The sequence below is a fragment of the Suncus etruscus genome, chromosome 6 (assembly GCF_024139225.1).
Source record: "Suncus etruscus isolate mSunEtr1 chromosome 6, mSunEtr1.pri.cur, whole genome shotgun sequence".
Classification (NCBI taxonomy): Eukaryota; Metazoa; Chordata; class Mammalia; order Eulipotyphla; family Soricidae; genus Suncus; species Suncus etruscus.
The window spans coordinates 74185062-74205822 of record NC_064853.1 but is presented as its reverse complement, the minus strand read 5'-3'; positions in this window follow the sequence as shown (position 1 = coordinate 74205822).

Below are 20761 nucleotides of genomic sequence, written 5' to 3'. Positions count from 1 at the left end.
GAAATATGAATAAAATATAAAAGCACACACAAATGTGTGTGAAGAACAGTGTTCTAACTTTACTTTTCCAGTTAGGAGTTTTATAAGGTGTGATTGCTAGTCATAGGTATGAGAAAAATGTTTACAATTAAAAAGCAGAACTTAACAATAAAACATTACATTAAGGAGCTGGAGTGCTGGTACAAGTGGTAAAGAGTCTACCTTGCACACACTAGCCTAGGAAGAACCCAGGTTCCTCAAGCCAGGAGCAATTTCTGAGCACATAGCCAGGAGTAATCTCTGAGAAGGACACCGGGTTTGGTCCAAAATCCAAAACAAACAAACAAAAAAACTAACCCCCCCAAAAAAAAACCCCAAACATTACATTAAGCTATGGGTGTAAGCAGTAAAAGTTCTGAGTTACAAAGGAGACGGTTAAGTTTTACAACTCAAAGCAGGTCCTGCAAGCTAGTCTCAGATGCAAAATAAGAGATTAGTGAGAAGTAAAAAAAATGTAGAAAATCTTATCTTCACTGGGATAGTCTCTATTGTTTTAGAGGTTTAAGTAAAGAAGAAATCTAAATCCACAATGGTGTAGTTCTCAATTTATGGGAAAAGTCAATAGCCCCAATCCTGCATTCTGACCAAGACCTCGTATCTCATAAGCCAACACTGCAAGGGCAATTTGAAGAGAGAGAGAGAAAACATATTGTCTTTGATTTGATACTAAAAATTATCTAGGTAAAGAGATTTTAATCAAAGCTGTATTTGGCCTGCGAATATCAGCAGAAGGGAGAATTAATTTTAAGGTGAATAATATGATGGGTATATAATGTCAGTACCATAACACAAATCTCAGAAATATTTTCAGTGATCCACACAGGGGTGAGATCTTTCACAGTGGGCCTTCTGGTTAAATTAGCCATCCATGCTAAAACTATGACATGGTGTGACAGGCATTGGTGGTGGAGGACAATTGTCACTGGTGGTAGGATTGGTATTGGAACATTGAATGCCTGATAATCTATTGTGATCCATTTTATAAAGTGCCCTAGAATCAAGAAATAAACAGTTTAAAACAAAAATAAATATTATTTTTGGAAAAGAAATATATGAAGAAAATATAGATAAAATTTAAATCCAATGGGGAAAGAAGCAGGGGATTTAGATAACCTTGAATCATAGTCTTCTCCTTTGAGCTCATCTATAGTGAAGATTCCATATTGGATTTAATTCATTTATATTGTCCCTACTCCATTTATATATAAATATATGTATATATGTGGGTGTGAATATATATATGTATATACATATCTATAAAAATAACCCTATCAAAATTTAATGTTTTCTAGTACTTTCCTTGAGAAATTTCTGGCTAACTCTATTTGTGCCACAGAAGTTTTTTCTATTGCAGAGTGCCACAAGAATTAATTAATTTGAAAGAAGAACTTATTCAAGAGAAATATTTTGAATATATTACAGGACTAAATATCATTTGATATATAATAAAGTATTTCAAAACGTATCAACTCTAACATCATTGTTACATTAGGAGTAGGTAATTTGGATTTTGATCAAGTTGGTTAATTTTTATGCATTTCACATAGTTGAAATAAATTGATCCCTTCTCAATATAATATTTTGAGTCATAAAATAAAATATATGGAATTATTTAATACAGGTATTAAATTCTTTTTTTTAGTTATTAAATTCTATGTTATATCATATTGGCCCTTCACTTTACATGAGTTATATTCATAGAAGGCTAGTTAAAATTTTTCAGTAGTGTTAAAATTTAATATTTTGAGATAATTATAATAATTTATTATTTTAATTTTTAGCAGAGCTTTTTGCTTAAATTAATTATATAAAATTATTAAATTTATTCAGAAAGTAGTGAAAACTACAAATGAAGATTTAGTTTGTCCAGTGTTGTAGCATTCCTAAGGTCATAGATTACCTCTACACAAGAAGGTAAAACCTTTAGCTCAGGGGTATTTTTTGAGTGTTTTTCTTTAGTAAATCTAAGCAGATAATGTGAAGTGTCATAGAAAATGGTGATTCATCTCGATGTTCTTTCTAGTTGTTTCTATTGCTTGGGATATTTATGAACTATGTTATTCAGTATTGTTGACTGTAAATGTTTCTTCTGAAATCTTAGGTTCTTCAGCTTTCTGATAAAGCTTCAGAGAGTTATTTTTGATCCTTGTCTTCTTTTCATAGTATTCACACAAATCCCTTTGCCAGTATTCTTAAATATTGCCAGGGGATTTTATGATGCTTGTAATAAGTGTCTGCTATTCTATCACGTTTGCTTATATTCATAATTTGTGGCCTAAGACATGGAGTGGGAGGAAGGGAAATCAGAAGTGAATAAATAAATAAGGAGGAATAAGAAATGAGATGTGAACTCAAAGCTGTAATTAGGGTCACTGATATAAACCCATAAAGCAACTGTGTTTTATGCTCTTTTTCTGCACATTCTGTAAATAGCTGCACCTATACCCTCTAATCATTATGGGTGATGCCACTAAAAAAATAAAAGATGAATACAACCTGTAATAACTGTTTATACCTTTTCAAGGATTTCAAAAGTTATTTAACATGTCTTATTATGTGGAAATGATTTGCTATAGAAACCACTTATGACAGAACATATGACCACTGTATTATATTACCTAAGTATAGAAGACAGAAAAATTTCATTTGGACCATATTATGCAATGTAACTTGAGGATTAAATAAAAAAAAAAGGTGCCAATTATGCTACCTGAGTGATCTATTTTAGTTAGGAACTTTCCAGAGGAAGGATGCTGTAAATACAATATATAGCCATTCATGTCAATCACAGATTCTATTATTCATAGCATTTTCAGTGGTAAAACTAGAATTTTTAGATGCAGGTCTAAATGAAGGATGGTACTTGATTAATTCATAATCAAACTAATTAATCATTAGAATGTAATTGCATATTTTTCTACTGGCTAATCAAATACCCACATTTCATCCTAAACATTGCATAATTTACTTGTACTTTTTTGTTTTGCTTTGTTTTAAGACCACCCAATGGTGCTCAGGAGTAATTCTTAGTGGGGCTCAAGAGTTCATATTTGGTACTAGGGATGAAACCGGACTTGATCCTATACAAGCAAGTGTTTACTCTGAAACTTTTTCTCTTGTCCTATATATATATATTATGTAAATTTATATTTATTATGTAACATATATTAAGGCATATAACATATTATGTAATTATAAATGTCTGCTTCAAAATGTAAACAACACAATTTTATTATTTCCTTATATACCAAGCTCATCTTTGAACCATTTTCTATATACTTTCCCTGAAAGATAGCTACATGTGTGTATGCACGCACTATAAAATAGGGTATTTCTCTGCATGCTGTTACTCAGTTTGCTTATTTGACTAAAAATAACTGCGTTCCATTTTCCTGTATCTTTTTTTTTTTCTTTACAAGTGTGCTGAATGAATTTTCATTGTATGGCTGTGCTCTCATTTATTTAACATTCTCCCACTGTCTGGTGCTAATGTTGTTCCCCACTCAAATATTAATTGAGAATTTGGTATCCTCTAGAGACAGTGTGAAGGAGTACAAGTGATGTATGAGCTGCTTCTTCTCTCAAGGAGTTTGAGGCTGACTATGTGAGTCAGAGTGATTGTGGAGCAAACAGCTTTCATATTTCATCAGAAAATGCTTAGAATTCCCAGTGTCATAGAATATGGTGGCAAACAAAATGGAAATAATTCAAAAAAGAATGACACTGCAAGAACATTTTATCAGCAGAAAATCCAACATAATCAAATTGAAGGTTAAAGAGAAATTATTCAGAATGTAGATTTTTTTCTTATGAAATGCTTGATCTGTGGGCCAGAAAGCTTTGCATATATGTGGCTCACTCTGGTATAAATTCCTTGCCCCCACAATGCTTTCCAGCACTGCCAGGAGTCACTCCTGAGTAGAGGACCAAAAAACTCTAGATCATCACTGACATAGCTAAAAACACCAAATTCTTCATTTGATAACTTTCCTTCTATATAGAACTGTCTAATAAATATACATATCTGGAGGATTTTTTAATCGATATTTGATACAGTTCAAGATACTTGTCAAGTTAAAGGAACCTTAAAACTTGAGAAGCCTTAGATTTGAATCCTATCTCCATCTCCAATAACATTTATGTGAAGAATGATTTGGTGTATTTATGAGAGGTTTTTGAATACTGACTATGCCAGAAACTTGGTGTTAGCTAAGGCTCATCTGTCTCCAAGAATATTGGCCATAATTTCTCCTCCAGATTTTTCTTTAGGGACCAACTTTATGCAGTTTCTCTTAATTTCCATGGCCATCCCTGACATTGTATAGGAAGATCTTGTGTGAATTCCATATGTTGAGCCTCTTCAACAAAACACCTTTCTCTTGAGCCTAGAGAGATAGTATAATAAGTAAGACAAACTCCTTGCACATGTCTGACCCTGGTTTAATTCCCAGCACCTTGAGTGTATTAGAAGTGATCCCTGAGAACAGAGCCAGAAGTAAAAGGTCTGAGCAATTCGAGATATGACTTCAAATCTGAACATTTTTAAGAAAAATTAAAGACGTTATTTTAATATGTCCCAGAGACAATAGAGTTAAGGGCTGGAAGGGCCGAAAGGACCAATCTGAAGCTCACTACAAAGAGTGGTGAATGCTGTTAGGGAAATAACTACATTAACAACTAGCATGACAATGTTAAAGAATGAGAGAAATTGAATGCCTGTCTCGAATATAGGCAGGAGTAGGGGAGAAGCGGGCATTGGTGGTGAAAATGTTGCTCTAGTGAAGGTGGTATTCTGTTTATGACTGAAACCCAACTACAGTCATGCTTGTAATCATGGTGCTTAAATAAAGGTTTTATATAGCAAAAAAAAAAATCTGAACATTAACAACAATACTTCCAAGATCTTGAGTCTAATTCTAAGACTTAATAATTCCCAAGCACCTCTAGGTATGACCTTAAAGTACCTTAAACACAGTCAACCCAAGCATTTCCAGATGTGAGGGCTAAGATTAAGCTGAATCCTTAAGTATTGTTGGATGTGACCTTTCTAAACAAAAGCTCCAGTACATGTTTCTCATGTTTCTCCTAAGCATGTGTGTAGAGAACCTCAAATTATAAGGGAGTTAATGAATAAATCTTTAAATAGTGTGAGTTGATACTAACAAATAAGATTATCTCCATTAGGTTTATTACTTTTCAAAATGATTATCTTTAGATGTAATCATAATAGTCTTACAGAAGACCTATGCCCAGTGTAATTAGTTGATTTTTAAGGAAACAGTTGTTCTGTGATGCACTGCCTCATATTTATTGTCTTCTCTTTCCATTTTCTTTCTCTCAATTATGCTTCACGGAATTTTATATCTTAATAAAAAGAGCTGCAGAGAAATTGCTGTATCACTCTATTTTCTAAAGAACATAGGCTATGGCAAAAAAATCAGAGTTTTAATAGGAGGCAAATATGAATATATTGCATACCACCTACTCATTATATAAGTTACATTTACCATTTATTGCAGTGCCCAACATTACTAAGTTTCCAACAATTTTGAAAGTGTTTGACATGCCACTGAATAAACATACAATAAAATGGTTATTACTATTACAATACATTGGTAGCTTCAGGGATAGCAAGCAAGAATAGCACAAACTGCCATGAAGACCACCAGATGTCTTCAGTATTACAGCTCTTCATTCACAACTCATAAGAGTTCCACAGCAATGTTTGTATTGAGGACAAGCAACCCAACAATCCAACTCAATCAGAGGATTTCATAATTTGGTCGAACCCACATCACTTCTATAAGACTGTAATCTTCATTTTATAGGAAAGAAGGACAAAACTCAGAGAAAGCCTGATCAAGACTATATTATTCTCTAATTTCTTGTTTTCCATAATACACCTTTTGTTTTGTTTTAAAATGTTACGTAGACACCCAGTTTTACAATGATACTCATAATAGACTTCAGGCATACTGTGTCTTTCATAGTGTTTATAACTTTTAAAAACTACATATTTCCAAAAATACATATTTCAAATACTTTTAAAGTTAATTCTTAAGTATTGTATGTTTGGAGAAATTATTTTAAAATGAAGTTATCTTGGGGCCAGAGAGACAGTTGCAGAGTTATCAGTATCAGTGGACACAGGTTCAGTCCCCCACAGCATATGGTCCTTTAATATAATTTTCTTCTTGCTCATTATATATGTTCATATATGTATATATACATACATATAATACCACCATAGATTTTTTGTTTATTTTGTGTTTAATGTAGTCTGCTACTTTGCTGTATTGATTTGTTTCTAAAAGTTTTTCCTGGAATATTTAGGGTTTTTTATGTATATTATAATATAATCAACACAATATTTTTTGCTTCTATTTTAATCTGTTTATTTTTTTGCCTAATTCCTGTAATTAAAAATTGCTAAGACTATTTTAATAATAATGGAGAAAAATGTGCATCCTGGTCATGTATCTGATCTCAAGGGGAAGACCCAAATTTTCACCATTAAGTATGAAATTGTCTGTGGGCTTGTTGTAAATCATCTTGCTGTAAACCATCTTGAAGATGGTTTTTTTCTATACCTATTTGATTTTTTTTAAAATTGTCAATGTATGTTGAATTTTGCCAAAATATTTCTGTTTAAATTTATATGATCATATGATTTCTTTCTAATATATGTATTATATTATGTTATATTAATATCATATTAGTACACTAATTATATAAATTTTTTGCATATATTGAACCATACTTTTATCCTTGTAATAAATACCACTTGATCATGGTGTGTGATTCTTTGGATATGTATGAGATTTGGACTTATAGGATTTTCTGGAAGAAACTATATTTATTAGGAATACTGGTCAGCAATCACCTTTTTCAGTATTATCTTTATGTAGTTTAGTATTACTATAGTGTTGATTTCATAAACGTTATTAGGAAATGGGTTTGGAGACATAGTACAGGGTTTTAGGCACATGGCCAACTCAAATTCAATCTCTGATACTGCATATGGTACCCTGAGTACTTCTAGGAGAACCTCTGAGCACATAATCAGGAATAAGCCCTGAGCACAGCAGGATGCAACCAATCACTTTCCTTTAAGTATGGTAAGAATAATTCATGTTTCTTATTTGGGGGAGGGGGACACACCCATAGGCGCTCAGGGTTTACTCCTGGCTCTGTGCTCAGAAATCGTTCCTGGCAGACTCAGGTTACCATATGGGATGCCAGGATTTAAACCACCATGGATCCTGGGCTGCTTGCAAAGCTAATGACCTACCGCTGTGCTATCTCTCTGGCCCCAGAATTCATCTTTCTTAAATTTCTGAATGTTTGAAGAGAACAGATAGTAAATTTTCTTTGGAGGCTTCATAGATTTCATTAGTCATCCAATCTGGACCAAAGCTTTTGCTCTGGGGAAGAGATGATAAACTACTGCTTAAATTTCAATTTATTATTAGCCTGATTAAGTTTCCTACTTCTTTTTAATTTGGAGGAGTTGGCTAAAAGAAACTAAAATTTCATTCATTTCTTCTTGGCTCTCCAGCTTAATGGCATAGAGTTGTTTTCAATAATCTCATGTGATCTTTTATATATCTGAAATATTTGTTGTCTCTTCTTTCTTCTCTGATAAGATTTATTTGAATATTTTACCTTTTTTTCTATTTTGAGCCTAAATAATGGTTTGTCTATATGTATCTTTTTAGAAAAATAATTAACTCATATTGTCCCAACATATATTTTTATGATTTACAGAGATAAAGGAAGCTAGAGGATGCAATATCTATATCATCATTCAATCCTTTGATTTCAAGATACTTATTCCCTAGAGTCTGTGAGACATGTGAAAATAAAATTTGTCCCAATAAAAAGGATGACAAGATTTGGATTTAAAGTTGTCTTTGTGGACCAATATAGCTCAGAGAACCACTGCTGTGTATCCCTTTATAAAGACTTAGTTTAGCAAACATGGCCTTTTCTTATTTATGGCATGCCTTCATTGTGTTTTATAATTCGTTTTATCAGAGATGAGAACGTGAGGTGTAATTAGTATATATTCACTACTAAAACCATCTTTAGCACCTGAAAATGCCACACAGAATGAATGGAATGCTCTGTAATCATGGTTTCTAACTTTCACCATTATTACTCCTTCATCACGTTCTCTGCTCCTGTCCTATTATTCCTAGTCTGGAATCTGTACACTCCAAATTTTCTGCAAAGACAAAACTTTCCTAGCCAATGGATTTGCAGTCTTTTGTAAACAAATGACCTCTAGCTTCATCAAGGCCATTATACTGATCAGCATTTTTAAAATTCATTTTTAATGCTCCTCTCTCCTTTCCCTCTGTCACCTTATACCAGTTTATGCAGCGTTATTGTAAACATTTGTTATTTTTTCCCTTTTCTCAAATGGTTGTCCAACTCAACTTTTATACTTCTTTAAAAAAAGTGAGAACTATGTACTTTAAACTTATTTCTTTTCTCAAATACATCCCACCCAGTTCTTCACAAGTCCCTCCCATTTATGCCTACTTAAACTGCTCTCTGGGGTCCTCCAAGGCTCCCAGTAAGGATTAAACATAAATAAAAATACTCTATATTTGGTTTTCAGATAAAACTACATGGTGTGAAATCCTTCAGTCCTTGGGTTTTCAAGCAGTTTGACAGAATGGTCTTTCACTGTTTGTAAGAATAATTAAATATTTATGTATCACTTATTATGTATATATTCAGTAATATTTTGAGCGATTTCATAAACAAATGCCCACTATAGTTCTATTCTGTGAGTTGGCATGTTTTTTATATTTTATACATAAAGAGTAAACTTTTCTTAATGTCTGACACTAAGAAATAACTGAATTTTGTTATGGGCTAAATTGTGTTACTCAAAAATTCATATGCAAACAAATTCAACCCCAAACTTTAAAATATATAATCCATTATTACTGTTTTTTATTATGTTTTGGTCTACACCTGACAGTTCTCAGAGTTTACTTCTGATTCTGTGCTTAGGAATCACCTTTGTTATGGCTCAGGGGATTATATAATGTGCCACGTATTGAACTTGGGTCTGCCTGTGCAAGGCAAATGCCCTTCTCATTGTACTTAATATAAATGTGGTCCTGTGGTTCAGTTTAAATTCAGTATAATTGGTGTCCTTCTAAGAAGAGGGTACACATACAATGAGGTTATATATCCTCATTGTAATTGTACCCTCTAACTTTGTGCTTTGCTGGCCTGTTTTGATGTCCATGCTTTCCCTTTCTTTTTGTTGTAAGTTCATACATATATGAAAGTATCCTAGTTTTTTTCAATATAAGTTTAAAAGCTGTGTTCTTTGAACCAAGGCTCACCCTTGGTATCTGACTGTTGGTCAGTTGAGAAAATGTTCAACTTACTTTGAATAGAAAAGTCACAGTAAAAAATAGATTACCTATACTGTTAAAATAATATTGATTTCCAGTGATTCTGCTGTTTTCCCCCTTTGTTCTCTGACCTAGACATGTCTGTATCTAAGAGATTCTACTTCTAATTTAAACTTTAATATTCTACTACAACACAGACAGAGATATGAATTGACTACAAATATAAAGGTGGCCATCACACATATATATGTGTACATGCATCCACAGTTGATTGATCAATTTATTCCAGCTATTATTCTGACATATCTAGGGTGCCAGAGAGGAAACTGATGTGGGCTAAAAAAGCAAAGGACAGTTCCCAGGGCAAAATTAGCCCCTATTAGCTGTTTGGAACTTTGTTCCATATTTTCCAAACTCATACATCAGACTCTGTTCTTAGCCTGTTTTACAAGGAAATGGGTTAAAGTACTTTATTGATATAAAGCCAGCAATTATGGCCTAGTATGTGCATCTAAGTCAGAGAGATGTGACCATTATCAATTCTCCTGCTTAGAAGGATGGAACTAATATTCTCTTAGACACAGGGAGTGGCTGCCCTAGTGGCCTCTACCAAAAGGATATTAACTGACTTAAATCAGTTACTGTAATCTCCAATTTCTAGGAATCACTGCCAGTGAGGGCAGGCTTGGCTGTATATGTCCCATTGGTTAAATTTCTGCATCCATCTTTCTCAAATCAGTCAACATTTTCTAAATTCTGTCATTATACATACATATTACAAAATATAAGAAGTACAAACAATCGTGGAAGTCTCTTATCTAAAACTATTATTTTATAAGTTTTTAACTTACCCAATTTTTTGTTGCTTAGGGGCCACTGTCCCACTCGGATGGCTGGAGTGGATTTCTATAAGAAGTGTATGGGTTTTGGATACAGAGTGATATATAGTGACCTGTTTGAAAGATTTTTCAGAGTTGGGACCATGCCTTAAGGGGAGTTCATTTTCTTTATCAGGCGTTGACAGAGGTGTTCTTGGATTTTTAAGGGCCCTTCCACTATTGGAACAGATCTTGCTCCATAAATGAATAGCTATTGCAGCCATTTTGAGTTATATGGTGAAACTTTTTAATGCTAGCTTTTTACATAAAAAGATTTGCAGGCTCTGCCTCGTCCTGTGGATTGCTCCTAACCCAGATAACATTTTTGTTCTTCTCCTGCCTTGTGTTTTTCATGTTGGAATTTGCCTGTGAGACAGTATTTGACCTTTAATTTTAAACGTCTGTGTTCTTATGGAAACAGGTCAGAGAACCAGCCTTCCTTCTTTTCTCTAGGAGCCAAAACTGGTCAGTAAAGCTCAACCCAACTGTTTCATCTCCACAGTACCAGTTGAAAAGGGAGGAGGAAAGGCTCACCTCCTCTTAACTCTTGGCTGACCTCGAGTTTTCTTCCTGCTGTTTCTTAAACTCTCCATTTTTCCTTCTGTCTCACCTTCTAATTATTTCTCCAGACTCAGTTCCCATCAATACTTAGCAGGGAACTTTCTTAGTCTTCTTCCATTACAACTTTAGCACTTTTCTGTGTTCAGTCACTGCAACGAATATTACTACTGAGTCAAGCACATTTTCTTTTACATCCCACCACTCTATTAGTCATGAGCCAAATATTAATTTCTCTGTTTCTCAGCTATGAGTACTCTAGATGCAGAAAATCTGGCATGGATACGCTTCTCTCTGGAAAGAGTTAACAGGATAAAAATGAACAGAATAGCTAAAAATTATTTTCATTTTTAAATAATATTTTTATTTAAGCACTATGGTTACAGAAATGTTCATAATTGGGTTTCAGTCATAGGATGTACACTGCTCTTTATCAGAACAACTTTCCCACCACCAATGTTCCCAATTTTCCTCCAACCCACCCTTGCCTGTCTCTGCCTGTCTGCTTCTTTCACACTCTCTCTCTTTCCTTTTTGACACTGTGTTTTGACTATTATCAATGAGAAGGTACCATATGTATCCTTTTATCCCCTTTAAGCACTCAATTCTTGTCCAGAGTGATCAGTTTCAACTATCACTGTCATGGTAGTTGTCAGTGCAGTTACTGCTCTAACTGCACAAACTGCTTTTTGTGGCAAGCTTCAAATCATGGGATGGTTTTTCTAGTCCTCACCTCTATTGTCTCTGGATATTATTACCGTACTGTCTTTTATTTTTCTTAATCCCACAGATGAGTGAGACTATTCTGTGTCTATCTCTCCCTCTGATTCATTTTACTCACTTGAAAAAGCCTCCATGTCCATCCATGTATAGGTAAATTTTATGAGTTTCATTTTTTCTAATGACTACATAGCATTCCATTATATATGTGTATATATATATATATATATATATATATATATATATATATATATATATATATATATATATATAACAATTTCTTTAGCCACTCATCTTTTGTCTGGCATCTGAGTTGTTTCCAGATTCTGGTATTGTTAAATAGCGCTGCCATGAACAGAGGAGTGCATAGGACATTTTATATTGTGTTCCTCTAGTCTTAAGGTATATACCTAGTAGTAGCGCAGGTATCGCAGGGCCATATGGAAGCTCAATTTTTCAGTTTTTTAGGAAGATTTATATTGTGTTCCAGAAAGGCTGGACTTGAAGGCATTCCTTACAGCAGTGAATGAGTGTTCCTTTCTTCCTACATCCATGCCACCAGTGGTTGTTCTTGTTCTTTGTGACGTGTGCTAGTCTCTGTGGTGTGAGATGATACCTCATTGTTGTTTCGATTTGCACCTCCCTGATGATTAGTGATGTGGAGCATTTTTTTATGTGCATTTTTGCTATCTGTATTTCTTTTTTGCGAAAATGTCTGTTCATTTTTCTTTTCACTTTCTGATGGGGTTAAATTTTTTTCTTGTTGATTTCTGTCAATAGTTTGTATATCTTAGATGTTAACCCCTTTTCAGATTGGTATTCAGTGAATATATTCTCCTATTTTATGAGTAGCCATTGTATCCTAGTCACTGTTTCCTTTGAAGTACAGAAGCTTCTTAGTTTAGTGTAGTCCCATCACAAATTATTTCTTTACACTTAACAACAATACCTTGAAAATAGAATTTATATATAAAAGTTCTGTTTTCTAGTATATATTTCACAAAACTTTAGAAGCATATATTTGTTATAATCACTTCCACATTAAGAAAAAGTAATTTCAAAAATAAAGAAAAAGTAATTTTTGTGATATTTCTCAAAGATCTCTTGTATCCTCAACCCTGATCCCAGTCTTTGATCCTTGGCAAATACAGATCTATTTTTCTGTTAGTTCAGTTTGTCTTCTTTTTTTTAAGTCATATAAATAGGATCATAAACTGTAGTCTTCCAAATTTCTTTCACTTAAAATAATGTTTGAAAAAATCCAGCTATGCTCATTCTATTAGTATTTTGGTCCCCTTTGTTAACTGTTTCATTTCATGAGCTTATCCATTTATCTTCATGCCAGTCAATGGAATACTCATTTTTTCTCCTTCAGATTTAGAGGTTAAGAATAACGCTACTAAAAACATTCATGAACTACATTTTGTGGGAATTTATACCTTCATTTTTCTTGGGTATATACCCTAAAGTAGAATTTCTTGTTTTTAATTTCTGAATAAGGGTATCTTGAAAATTATTAGAAGTTGACAAAGTCCTAAATAGAGTGACTGTATTTTTTAACCTTGCCAACAATATCTGAGAACTAAAATTCACCCTTTCTAGAGCACTATTTAATGTGTAGAAGTGTAAAGTGTGGTGGTCATTCCTATTATTTAAGAATACTGATGTTGAGTATCTATTCATGTAAAAGTACTTTCTTGTTTCAATTTTCTTTAGAAGACTGATTTTAAAAGCAAGAAAGCGATAAAATACTTTGAATGAGGTATTTTCCTCATAGCGAACTTGTGATAGATCCCCAGCAGTACTTTTGGTCTCCTAATCCCTGCCAAAAATGATCCCTGGACACAGAGTCAGGAGTAAGCCCTGAACACAGCCAGGTGTGTCTGAAGAAACAAGCAAGTAAGCAAACAACAACAACAATAAAAACAAAATGAGCAAGAAAATTCCATACACTGAATTCTCATAGGGAAAATTGCCTATGACAGAATATTTTGCATACTTTCTCTTTTGGTGATCACATCCTGCTAAGGAATCAAGCTGTAAGGAGCTGCTTGTAGACTATAATATGGCAGAATATAATATGAGACCTTACAGTAAAGTATAACTGAAAGATTTATAATGGCTCTTTTCTGAAATAAGGAGTATATTTTTTGTTCATAATTCAAGCTACACGCACCAACCTTCTTTTACTTTCTATAGGCAAATGGATTCAGAGAGAAGCAAGGACTTTGCTGCCTGCATACCTGGCAATCTCTTTGCAGATGAAATGACTTTCCAATTTTGGATTTTTGCTATGACCAATTTGCTAATGAAGAAACCTTACATGACATTGCCTGGGTGTATTACTAGAACTCTCTTGATTCATGTGAAGGAAGAATTATGTTCTAGAATGGCTCTTCCTTCCCAGGCCACCAAATCCAGTTACAGATAGTATTTTTTAATAATAATAATAATAATAATAATAATAATAATAATAATAATAATAATGGTGATGATGATGATGTTTATTTTGACAGATAGTATTTTTTTCAGCACCCATCTCACAAGCAAATGGTGCTTCTTCATTCAAGCAGGATGGAATAGGATCTTATCAGATAGGACTTTACCAACTGGAACTAGAAAAAAATAATCTGTCCATCTGGCCTGGGCAATGTGCCCTCCTGGAAAATTACTGAATAGTGCCAAACTTTATAAAAATACATTCCTTGAAATGCCAGCAGAAGGCACAAACTTATGGAGAAATGATGAAATTATGCAGCCGGCGCAAAGCTCATTTTACCACTAGGCATGAGTAGTGGAAGTAAATTCCCAACCAGACTTTGTGCTAAGAATATTAATAATTACTTCATGGAAAATGTCGTGCAGAAATTTTATGTTTTTCATATTTTAGGCATGAAAGAAAATTATATCAACATTGACTGTAGAGTAATGAGATATGTTTTCCTACATGAGTTGGGTCTCAAAACCAGCCCTCTAGCTAGAAGGAGACTGCAAGAAGTGACATCTTTGGGAGTATCTCTAAAGAGATGTGGAAAATTTGCCAGGTTGATTCCAGCTGCCTTTCTTTTTCTTTTACTGTACCCCTTAATATACAGTACACCCCTTAGTGAACTTCTGTTGTTATTTCCTCCTAAAGAAAAAGCCTTGGGAATAGAGCCCAGGTGGTACCCTCTGTATTGCCCCTTGGAATTTGTGCTCACAATTGCCAAAATGCCATCTAACTGATATTCACCTTCTCTTCATGATTCATCTGGCACTGGCTATGTGAGTGCGTCCCCTGAATGGTGAAGCCCTAATTCCCTCGCTGCAGAATGTGACTATATTTGACAATAATGTATTTTAAAGTAATTAAGTTAAAATTTAGTTATATGGTGTGTCCTAATACAATATTATTGGATTATTATATAATACATAATATATAAATAACATATAGTATGTTATATATTATATTATATTATATTATATTATATTATATTATATTATATTATATTATATTATATTATTGGTTCGATTTTAAGAAGATATTCAGATGCAGTCTAATCACAAAGACTACATTAAAACATGAAAAAGAGACAAACTGCAGATTAAGGGAAAGGTCAGTTATGATGTGATTGATTCTAATTGTTTTGGGGACCTGTGGTGGTACTTGGCTATGCACTCAGGGATCATTCCTGGGTTGCTTAGATAGTAATATGGGAAAATGAATCCAGGTTGACTATGTGCAAGCCAAAAACCCTACTTGCTATAATATCTCTAACCCATCTACTGACTATTTTGATCTTAGGTACTCTCAATCTTATATTTTCAGCCTCCAAAATGGTAAAAAAAATTTGCCAAAACGATAAAAAAAACATTTCTATCGTTTCAGCTTCCCAGTTCCTAGTATTTGATTAAGGTATTTTATCACACTAATATGCCTTCTACCTCAAGAATCACTCTACTCACTTCCCTAGAACTGATAATGCTCTTCCTCCATCATGTTTCACTATCATATAGAGTTCCATTCTATAGAACAATTATTGGATTCTTTTCATCTTGTTCATTTATTATTCCCTTGCTATGCTTCTTTCTATCCCACCTATGAGATACATCAGTCTCTATCATTCTGACTTCAGTGAACTTAAAATACATTGTAGATCCATCTATGTAATGGCAAATTGCATAATACCATCTTTTCTTAAATCAAAGTAGTATTCCACTCTGTATTTCTTTATCTATTTATCTGTTCTTAGACACTTGAGTTGTTTCCAAATTTTTACTCTGGTGAGTAATGCTGAAATGAATATAGGAACATGTTTTTTTTCCTAATAGATTTCTTTGGCACTTATGGTAGAGACCCAAGCATAGAATGGCTAAACCATCAGGAGCTCAATTTTTACTTTTTTTGAGAAGTGTCTAAATTGTTTCCCAAAAAGATTGAACCAAGTCAGCATTTCCACCAGCTGTTTCTGAGTTCCTTTTCTTCCATAGCATGCCAACTTTGTTTTCTTTCTTTTAGATGTATGCGACTCTCATAGGTGATAGCACATTGTTGCTTAAATTGGCATTTTCCTACTTATTAGTGATATAGATAACTAAGTGAATTTCAAAAAAGTAACATGGAATAGGAAAAATATTCTACTCTTGATCATCAAATATTGTTTCTCTGAATGTCTCTTATTTCACTTCCTCTTGATATACTGCAGGTTTTAAAAGGCTTTTTGTGGATTTTAAAAGCTAGTACAAGTAAAACCTATACAAATTAGATACTTGAAAATGTTTTTCTCTCCTTTATAATTGTCTAGATATAAATGTTTAACCAAAAGGAAGAATGTTCTAACAATAAAATGTTAAACACCAGAAGCAACTAACTACAACAGCCATGCCTACAGTGATGTCTGTGTGAGAAGAATATCACACATCATTCTTCAATACTTCAGGCAAATAACTAACTCTTCTATTATACCCTTTTTTTTGTTTTTTGTTTTTTTAGTCACACCTGGCAGCGCTCAGGGGTTACTCACAGCTCTACGCTCAGAAATAGCTCCTGGTACGCTAGGGGGACCATATGGGATGTTGGGATTCGAACCACCGACCTTCTGCATGAAAAGCAAACACCTTACTTCCATGCTATCTCTCTGGCACTATATTGTACCCTATCTTAAAATTGCAGAGAACACTGAGAAACAAAGTAGCTGGGAAGACAAGAGTTGTAGTCATCAGATCTGAGATGACCAATGTTCATCCCAGATAAGGGACTTACTGAAGGAGTTCCATCTGTTCCAGCCAAACTTGCTGCAATATCACAGCCATATTTCACAAATGAAGTACACCAATTTATATTTAAAAAGGGGTTGCAAAGCTCCTGGTCTTTAGGGGTGCTCTCCCTGAAATGGATGCCTGGGCCAAAAGTCAAGGCTCTGAAGTTTGGAGAGCAGGGAATTATAAGTACAGTGAGTCTCATTTGTGGAATTCATATTTGAAAGTTCACCTAGTGGTAAAAACTTAATTTCAACACCCAAATAAATTATCATTGAATTGAGGGTTGCAAATAAGTTGTAGCCAATAGGTAAATTGGAGGTTTTCTTTGAAAATGTTGTGATCTTTCACAGACAGATGCAGAGCTGCCCAAAATAGTTATTTGGCTGCTCCTTTCTAGATGAAGTAAATAACTTAAGCTTTCCCACTTGAAACAATTATTTTTCCATGGTCTATTTACTAGGAAACATTTCTCACACATTTTAATTTTACCTGATAATTTTCTGTAGGTTTTTTTTTTGATTGTTTGTTTTGCTTTGTTTCCTACAGGGGCCATGCTAAGCAACTCTGGGAGACCATCATTGCATTAACTAGTTATGTTTAGAGGCATCTAGGGTGGCATATGGCAGTGCTCAAGGGGCTATGTGCTATCAGGAATTGAACTGAGGATCTCACGTAGACAAAGCCTGTGCTATTTCATTTAACTTATACCTCAGTCCTGATTTGATTATTTCAAAGTGAGCACCCAAATATATATTTCAAGCTTATATGAGGAAAATACCACGTTAGACAATTTTATGCATGTGTTCTTTTTACTACTGGCTGTGATTTAATTATAACAAATATACATTATTAATTAAATAAAAACTTCTTTAAACAATAAAATAATTCATGAAACTAAGTTACTATAATTATTTACTGGAAATTTTGTGACCAAAAGTTTACAGAAAGAAAATCCTATATGTCCCATAAAACAGTGACTCAATTTTACTTTCATTCATTGTTCACAGTGACTTTATAGTTGATTAGAGCAAATAACAAGAATTGACTATATATTTAGTAATCAAGGCAGTTTATGATTAGAAATGGTGAAGAAAGCTAGAGAGACAAGAGCTTTTCTTTATTGAGGGGCACATCTAGATGTGGTTAGGGATTAAACCTGGCTCTCTGTTCAAGGGTAAATACAAGGGTTCAGGAACCATCTGAGTCTCTAGAACTAGAACCTATATAAGGCATTTGCACATTTGTGAGGCAATTACCCTACCCAGTGTACTATCACTCAGGCCCCAGCATGAATGTTTCTTAAATAGTAAGTATGAGTATTGTATTGCTGCCGTGGAGTCAATGGAGGAGTAATAAGATTAATTATGTTTGGCTGCATTATAATAAGGGTTTTGGCAAAATAAAATTTCAGATTGTTTTACCAAATCAACCAACGGCATTCAACTTAAAAAATATATGTTTTGGTTGGGCTGGATTGAGAGCACAGCTGCTAGGGCATCTGCCTTGCGTGGGAAGGGGGCAAATTGGAGAAAATCAAACTGGTCTTAGAAACCAAAATAGTTAATGAATAAATTAATTCTGTTCAGAAATATCTGAGTATCTCTTACATGCTAAGTACTATTATAAATGTTTTGGGAATCACTTAGCAGCATCAAATCCAGTATATGCCTTTGAGAACATAACAGTTTGGGAGTAAAACCATGGAACTAAGATGTAGCCAGGGATAAGAGAATATTCCTAAGAGCTGTTAAATAGAGCAGTAAAGTTACACGATCACAAGCATAATTGTAATGTGTGTTACAGTATGTCACAGTTTAAGAGAGGGAAAAAGATGAGTAAAAGATAAGGCAGGGCAGTGGGGAGGACAGAAGAAAGGTGAGAGGTAAAGAAACACTGGTGGCAGAAAATGTGCAATGGTGAAGGGATGGATTTGGGGCATTATATGAGTGAAACTCAATCATGAACAACTTTATAACTGTATCTCAGAATGATTCAATTAAAAACATTTAAAAATGTGAAACTACTCATTAAAATTTCTTATCAAAAAGAAATACCAAGTGTTGAGGCTTGATCTAAAAGTTGCAATCAACCTATATGTCTAACAACAGATGAGTGGATCATGAAGATGAGGCACATATATACAATGGAATACTATATAGCTGTGAATAATGATGCAATCAATCAATCATGCAATTTGCTGAAACATGGCTAGAACTAGAAGGATTATATTAAATGAAGTAACCTAGAAGAAGGAAAAATACAGGATGATATCACATACATAGTATTAAGAATGCATGAAGAAATACAATGGTTTAAATGGAGGTTGTTGGGTACAATAGGTTCTAAAATATAGTGAGGAGAAGAAAAAAATTGAGTGGATGGGAAGAAAGACAAATATGAAAGGGCAGGATTCAGGAGCCAAGGGATTTCAGGTGCATTAGTGTTTTAATAAAGGACAGGATTCAATGTCCAAACCAGAGTTAACAACAATGAAATTATGAGATCCAAACTCACAACCAAAACTAAAATGGGGTCTGTTATGATAGCATGCTGTGGAGGGTGATGGTAGCATAGGATAGACTCTGGGAACACTATTAGAGGAAGGTTGACACTGATGGTGAAATTGGTCTTGAAATATTGTATGTCTTATAATCCCATCAAAAAAATGGGGAGAAGAAATTGACAACTTGACAAAAAAGAAATACAAATGGCCAAAAGGCACACGAAAAAATGCTCCACATCACTAATAATCAGAGAGATACAAATCAAAACAACTATGAGGTACCATCTCACACCACAGAGATTGGCGCACATCACAAAGAAAGAGCAAGCAGTGCTGGCGGGGCTGTGGAGAGAAAGGAACTCTTGTTCACTGCTGGTGAGAATGCTGTCTAGTCCAACCTTTATGGAAAGCGATATGGAGATTCCTCCAAAAACTGGAAATTGAGCTCCCATTCGATCCAGCTATACCACTCCAAGGGATAGATCCTAGGAACACAAAAATACAATACAAAAATATCTTCCTACCACCTATATTCATTCCAGCACTATTTACAATAGCCAGACTGTGGAAACAACCAAGATGCTCTACAACAGATGAATGACTAAAGAAACTATGGTGCATATACACAATGGAATATTATGCAGCCTTCAGGAGAGGTGAAGTCATGAAATTTTTCTATACATGGATGTACATTGAATCTATTATACTGAGTGAAATAAGCCAAAGAGAGATAGATGCAGAATAGTCTCACTTATCTATGAGTTTTAAGAAAAATGAAAGACATTCTTGCAATAGTTTTCAGAAACAAAAGAGAGGAGAGTGGAAGTTTCAGCTCACTACATAAAGCTCACCACAAAGAGTGGTGAGTGAAATTAGAGAAATAACTGCTTTGAGAACTATCCTAACAATGTGAATGAATGAGGAAAATAGAAAGCCTGTCTGGAGTGCAGGCGGGGGTGGGGTGGGGAGGAGGGAGATTGGGGACATTGGTGTTGGGAATGTTGCACTGGTGAAAGGGGTGTTCTTTACGTGACTAAAATCCAACCACAATCAAGTTTATAATCAATGTGTTTGAATAAAGATATTAAAAAATATTGTATGTCTGAAACCCATCTATGAAGAATATATAAATCACTATTATTTAATTAAATAATTAAAACAAAATATATAAGACTCGATTGACACAAATTTGTCTAAAGGTGAAGTGGTTTTGTAATGTGATTAAATATGAGTTCAGGAAGTCACGTGTAAACCAGTTAGCTAGGACTAATCCCCGTCCTTTGTACTGGAGTCATGCATATAAAGATCATATGGTCCAAACCATAATCAACACACTTGCTCTCTTCTAGGTCACAGGGCTTCTAACTCTATGGACATAGAATTGTAATTTAAAACAGTAATTCCCACAATGAGTCAAAGGAACCTTGCTATCTTCTGAGTGG